The sequence below is a fragment of the Vespa velutina genome, chromosome 7 (genome assembly GCF_912470025.1).
Source record: "Vespa velutina chromosome 7, iVesVel2.1, whole genome shotgun sequence".
NCBI lineage: Eukaryota > Metazoa > Arthropoda > Insecta > Hymenoptera > Vespidae > Vespa > Vespa velutina.
This window is the reverse complement of record NC_062194.1, coordinates 7102579-7110078: the sequence shown is the minus strand read 5'-3', so window position 1 is coordinate 7110078 and position 7500 is coordinate 7102579. Positions and strand designations below refer to the sequence as shown.

The window sequence follows — 7500 nt, the reverse complement described above, 5'->3', positions numbered from 1 at the left end:
GCCAAAGGAGGAATATACGTCGACACGTAGCCTTCGAAGCGAAGAAACGACTTTCCACGACGGTCTCCAGCGTCCGGTTTATCTTGGAGATGTTGCCACCTTAGAGAAAAGAAAGACGGAAAACGCTACGAACCTTACGAACGGTAGAACAGGTTACATTATTTTCAAGGAGATAAAAGCCCCGAGAGTTGGCGTGAGTCGTGGTTAAATGTGCTTCGATGTATCGTTCCAATAGCAACAACCTTGCAGCCTTGCCACCAGAAAAAGCAACGAAATTTTATATACGCCTGCTGGTTGGTTTCGCTCTGTCGAAGAAAAAGACGAAAAGGAAAAGAGAGTCAGAGAGAGAGAGAGAGAGAGAGAGAGAGAAAGAGAGAACACGCGCCCCATCGTCTCTTTTACGTTATTTCCAGGAGATGATAAAATTTCCTCCGTTACCGAGGCGGTTGCCACGCTCGAATCGACTCGCCTGAGAAAAGTTTACGACGCTCTGATGAACAATTTACAAAATTTCACGAGCTTTCTCTCTCTCTCTCTCTCTCTCTCTCTCTCTCTCTTTTTTCTACCCTTCTTTCCTCTCCATTTCTCACCATAAGTCACTGGAAATGTCGACGCTCGCAAGGGAATTGGAGTTTTACGTGGTACGGATGAAATATCGATGATTCCCAACATCGAAAGAATTTATTTTCACGGTGAGATCTCTTCGAGTGTGTTTAATAGTTGATAATGCGAGGGTGTTCGACTTAATTCGACTTTTCGCGTTAATGGACCTCGAACATCGTTTGGTTTTAAATGAGAAAGAGAAAAACAAAAAGAACGAAAGAGAGAGAGAGAGAGAGAGAGAGAGAGAGAGAGAAAGGATAACATTCGTGCGATGCACAGTTACGATTTAATTTGCATACCATTCGTAAAAGATACGTATATACGCGTGAACAAACGTAGGTGGTGGAATTTTCACTTTATCGTCTTACATCGTACTTACTCTATCTACCTACATATCTACCTATCTATCTACGTATGTATGTTGTGTTTGTAGTTTTATGTACATAGGTAATATTTGCGTTACTTCCATACGACGATTCAAGCTACAAGGTTTTTTCTCTTTCTTCTTTTCTCTCTCTCTTTTTTTCTTTTTTTTTTTTTTTTTTTTTTTTTTTTTTAAACCTATTTTCCTCCAACGAGTATACATTTAAATAGTTAAAAAACGTAAATCGTTCGTTTATATTCAAAGATTGCGAATATTTCTACTCAATCGATTTCATTTATATCATACCTATTTCCTAACGTTATCTATAGCGTATGTGCGCATACATTAATACCAGATAAGTACATACCACATACGTACCTTATTTACGTATAATTTACCTATAAACAACGTTATTAACTTTCATCAGCGTGTATGTATACATATATGCATAAATTGATAGATACATTATATATATATATATATATATATATATATATATATATATATATGCATATATAAAAAAAGAAGAAAACTTAGGATTATCTCTCTATATGGAGCTTATCTTCTTTCTCTTTCGAAAGAACGATTTCTCGGTTAGCTTATTTACGAGGTTCGGACTGTTCAACACCCCTCCATATCCCTTATTCGTCCCTCATGCTCGCTAGCTCGTTCGTTCATTCCCCTCTCCTTTTCCTTCATCTTCTTCACCTTTGTCGTTCTCAGAATCTTCACAGATCGTCCTCTTCTACCATTTCTATCCTCGAAAGATATATAGACGGCCACTAAACTTCTGTCCTTCCCATCAATTTCATCGTCTAAGAAGAAGAAAAAGAAGAAGAAGACGAAGAAGAAGAAGAAGAAGAAGAGTCGCGGAACCGTCCACGATCTCAGGGCCATCGTCGTTTGGCAAACGCCCGCAGGCCTCCGATCTTTTTCTAGGTATACCTTCTTCTTCTTTTTCTTCTTCTTCTTTTTATTCTTTTTCTTTTTCCTTTTCTTTTTCTTCTTCTTCTTCTTCTTCTTCTTCTTCTTCTTCCTCTTCCTCTTTCTCTCGGCATTCCCGTTTGCGTTTAAAGAATCGTCTCCTACGAGGGTCATTCGTCAGCTGGTAGAACCACCCAGGGAACGATTCGACGTTGTGCTAGGAATCGCGTATCCATGGAATCGCTCGATAACGCCTTCAGATTCGGCTTCACCTCTGCGCTTTTATCACGGAAACTAATAAAAATTGAATTCGGTATGTGTTCTTCTATTTTCTTTGAAAGGACGCGACGAGAGCTTTACTCGGTCTCTCGCGGGACTTTTTCCTTTTGATATATCATTCGAAATGTCGTTGAAATCTTCGTAGTGACATTTGACGTTTTTCGTTTCTGACTTTTTGAATTTCAGTTATTTCGTGGATGAATTCGATCCAGTCTCGTTTGAGTTAGTTATCTAGGCATAGCAATTGGTCACGATACACCGACAAGTTGTAAAATCGATATGACGTTAAAGTGTAAACATATATAACATGTTTTAGACATTTTTTGTCCGATCGAACGATCGTTGATAATTAAAAAGGAAATATAAAGAAGCATAGGAATAAGAACAGTATAAAAAGTTTTTATGTTTAATACTTTTTTCTCTTTTTTGTTTTCTTTTTTTTTTTTTTTTTTTTTTTTTTTTTTTTTTTTTTTTTCCCTTCATATATTATATAAAGATATTTTGATAAAGAATATGAGAACTCTTTTTACGATTACTGGCCATGGTTTTCTGATCATTATCTTGTAGTATTTCTCCGTCAATCCGTTTATACTTATCTAGAAGAACAGGTTTACTTTATTGTTTAATCGATCTTTACGACCTCACTATATCGTTTTACCACCTTAACTGTAATAGGAATTTTATGGAGACGGAAATATCTATCTTTTCTTTAGTTTATCTTTGTATATTCGTAAGGTTTCTTCTTCTTTTTCTTTTTTTTGTCTTTTTTTTTTTTTTTTTTTCTTTAAATGGAGTAGATAACATATCCATCTATACGTCTACCTATCTATCATCCGTACGTCTATAATTTTCTTTTTCTTTCGAGAAAAGAAAAATGAGGGAGAGAGAGAGAGAGAGAGAGAGAGAGAGAATTTGTCAAGAAAAAGTGCACATCAAAATCTACGTATCTTTCCATATGGGATGTCACCGAAAGCGAACTTTTCGATGCTTATCATAAATGCATACGATCGAGTAACTGCATACAACGAATATATAAATATATATAAAGATAGGAACGTCGAAAACTAGTATCGGATTTCTAATGTTTCTTGATGGATCTTCGATCGAGAAAGAAATTTAGATCGTTCGAGCTTTTTCTCGCGCAAAAAAAAAAAAAAAAAAAAGAAAGAAAAGAAAAGGGAAAAAAAAAAAATAAGAAAAAGGAAAAAAATTACGGAATATTTTTAAGGACATAGAAAATTTTTCTCGGAATCATGAGAAATTTGTAATTACTGGGAAAGATAAATAACCCGTTCTGGTAGCTAACTAGGATATTAAAGCAAAAAGGTTATCGATAGTATGCAAAGTACACTTAGCTAAAGCGAGTAATAAGCAATCAGGGGAGTTTCGAACTCTAATTGTTTGGCTAACATCGATGTGGGAAACGAACGATCTGTTCGGTTGCGAGCCAGTTTCGTGCTCGCTTGAATACATATAATAAAATCGAGTTTTCATTCGAGATTTAAGTAGTTCTTCGTCGTTCGCAATATGACTATCGTTAGACTTTTTATTCTTTTTTTTTTTATTGTTTTCTTTTATTTTTTTTATTGTTAATTTTTATTTTGCTACTTTATTTCTTTTTTAATTTTTTTTCGTTAGAAGACCATTCTTTCTTTTTTGTTTTGTTTTTAAAACAACACAACGAGCGTGTACGTATATAGTACGTATGTATATACCTGTATGTACATGTTTATATACAAATCATATATATATATATATATATATATTCTCATACATCGTCTACTATCGCACGTGGTAAGACTCTTCCGGCATTTTCGGATGCTCCGTGCCCGTTCCATGAAATGGAAATCGCGCGTAGATTACTTATCTGAACGGTTCAACCTGCGGAAATTGAAAGTGCTTAAAGCCGTAGTACGTTATCGAACTTGTGCGAAGTCTCTGTCAACGGGGGTACCTACTTACTTACTTACTTACCAGATTATAAACCGAAATATAGACAGGTTCGTTCAGTGGTAACTCAATTTTCGTTTAACCAAAACGGATTATTTACCAGCTTTTACGATTTTCTCGATTTTCACGAGTATCTCTACGTATACATACACACACACACACACACACACACACACACACACACACATATATATATATATATATAGAGAGAGAGAGAGAGAGAGAGAGAGATATTACCTATTTATGTATTTATAAATGTACTTATTTACTTATATGAAATGATTCATAAATCTACGTCAATACTTTAGCGATGAAATTTATATACCGATGTAAAAGTAAAAAGGAAAAAAATACTTATTGCATTGATCCATATCCTATTATATCATTTTCGTGTTAGTTTTCGTATTATGAATGATTAAAAAAAAAAGAAAAAAAAAAAGAAAAAAGAAAATAATAATAATAATAATAATAATAATAATAATAAAAATAAACAAAAAATAATCGAAACGAAATTTGAAGTGTCTTTGAACGTTTTTAGCATTGATTTGAAACGCATATCTTCAAAAATATCAGATTTATTTCGAATAATAGATCGTTCATATTATTCATTTCCATTGAATGATTTTTAAAAATTAAATGGCCCAGAAAATAAAAATCCAATGGATCGAAATAAAGACTTTGTTTTAATCGTCATGCGATGGGTTATGTTTGGTTTGCAAAGGTTTTGTTTAAGAACTTTTCTATTGAACAATTTTAGACTAATATTGAAAAATATATCATGCAACAGATCTAAAAAATCGTTTCGAAAAAAATCAAGAAGATAAACCTACATACATCCAGTCCATTTACCGTAGACGTAAAATATTGATTCCGAAAGGAAAGATTTTCTTTAATTATTCATAAATCGAAAACTAAGATATATAGGACGTACATTCGTATTACGTTTTTCACTAATATTAATGCTTAGATTTATTCCCTGAAGCCGCCCCCCCCCTCCGCCCCATTGTACATGCATTAATACAAATCATCCTGTATATTCGCATGGATTATGTCGATTAAACGTACATACAATATATCATATATTATTCCTGATATAAATTAATTAATCCTTTTTTTCCACAATTATATTATTACTTCATATTGATTATAATTTTAATCCTAATTTCTTATATATTTCTTATTATCAAAAAAATTGATAATCGATTTATAATTAACGAACATTTTATTAGATACAATTTGAACGATTACATTTGTATCAACTTTTTTTTTTTTTTTTTTTTTTTTTTTTTTTTTATTTGAAATTTCATCATTAAAAATGTGATTATATAATTGAAGAATTTTTTTCTCTGTTAACTTCAACCGTTAAGATATATTTCCTATTTTGAAAAACGAAAATCATTTGTCTCTCTCTCTCTCTCTCTCTCTCTCTCTCTCCTTTTTTATTTTTAAGGAGAGAATTTAACTCTTCGTTTTTGATTGTTATAAACAAAAGAAAAATTCGACTCAATTGAATAATAAATAAGATCGGTACTACTATTCACAAATAAATAAATAAATAAATAAATATAAATATAAATAAATAAGAGAATAAAAAAATAAGTCCGTAAGGATAAAATCGCTTTTTATTACTCGCAGAGGATAGAGAATTTATTGTACTCGTTCGAATGTTGCAAAGTATTCGTTGACCTCGTTCAAGCATACTTTCATCTTTATTCGCGATAATATTTTTCTCAATCCCTCTCAATGCCACGAATTAAAGAACTCTGCTATTCGGATAGCATCCGTGTTCTCGTTCTGAGTCGCTTTTGCCTGATATAATAGATTCCTGGCTTGTTTTCTAAAAGCTTTATTGGCCGAGCGAAATTATTGAAGTCACGGTCATTTTTCTTTTATTTTATTTTTTTTTTATTTTTCTATCTCTTCATCTTTTATTCCAGTTTAATGGAAGATATTATTTCTTTCTCTCTCTCTCTCTCTCTCTCTCTCTCTCTCTTTCTCTCTCTCTTTCTCTTTCTCTTTCTCTCTATATATATGCATATTTTTTTTCATCTTTTTTTCTATTTTATTTAATTATACATTGTTAACACTTTTATTATCACGTTAAAATTATTCCCTCCTCGGGATATAATTTTCAATGTAGCTTGTAAGTATGACTTATACTTGAACCGTTGTTTTGTAAGTAAAAGTCAAAGGTCGAAATAATGATCAAGTTCATTTTATGTTATTACTAAAAAAAAAAAAAAAAAAAAAAAAAAAAATAAATAAAAACAAATTTGTAATAGTAATAAGAATTAGTTTTAACTATTTTTTTTTTTTTTTCACATAATGAATTAGTCCCAATTTCAAAATAAATGGCTCACTTATTCTTAGATCGATCAGAATAAATCGACAATTTTATTATACCCTTTTTCTAGTATTATCATAGATCAGACAGTTGAAAAAGTTTCGTCAGTGTCAACTTATAAAATCGACCGCTTTTACATTATCCATCGTTGAAAACGTGAAAACTATTGGAAAAGTATGTGATCGTGAAACTTATAATCCTCGTCATAGTTTTCATCTATCGGCAATGCTTTCGTAATACGTTGCAGTTGTAGTTCTTTGTAAATTCTCTTTGACCTCGAAGTTTATTTTCGAAGATTATTGTTATCTTTTATTTTTTTTCATTTATTTATTTTTTTTTTTTTTTTTTTCTTTTTTTTTTCGTTTTCCACTTTTTTTACTTTTTAACGTAAAAAATATTATACACACAGACAGTATACATATATAGTCGTTTTTTTCACGCACACTTAAGTACGGTCATCAGCAAATCTGCTTTTACATGTGTTAAACCTTCTTCCCCATGCCCCTCCTTCCCCCCTCCCCCCTCCCCGGCGAACGTACGTTGTTGCGTGTAATCCCCAAAGTTCATTGCTTTCCGATCGTTTCAATAACAATTGATATTTTCCAAACGAGAATTGTAACCGTATTAAAAAATGATATCCATTAAAGACGGTTATGTAAACAACGAATTTATAACAAAGCCATGAAAATAATCGTCAATTGAATATAATAACAATGATAGATCAACGTTATTGATGTTTTTTTTTTTTTTTTTTTTTTTTTTTTTTTTTTTTTTTCAAGTTATATTAACGCCGAAGGATGATTGAGCGTTAAAGGATTAATACGAATAATACTAATGTTCGATGAACTTTATAAAACGAATCTGAAAATAGTAACACGATATAATTGAAAGCGATATAATATAATCGAATAGAAATCGAAATAGGAATATTGAACTTTGTCGATTGAGAGGTGGTTGTGTTTTAACGAATATAGAAGGGTTTATGCAGAAGTAGAAAGTATTTCCCAAGATGACCGAAGAAGAAAGATATCAGAAA

General features: G+C 31.9%; 1 protein-coding gene across 6 annotated transcripts in view; it reads left to right on the top strand.

Moving 5' to 3' along the window:
• Positions 1–7500, top strand: part of LOC124950759 — a 269099-nt gene that overhangs the window by 121120 nt on the left and 140479 nt on the right. The gene's annotated exons all lie outside the window — the stretch shown is intronic.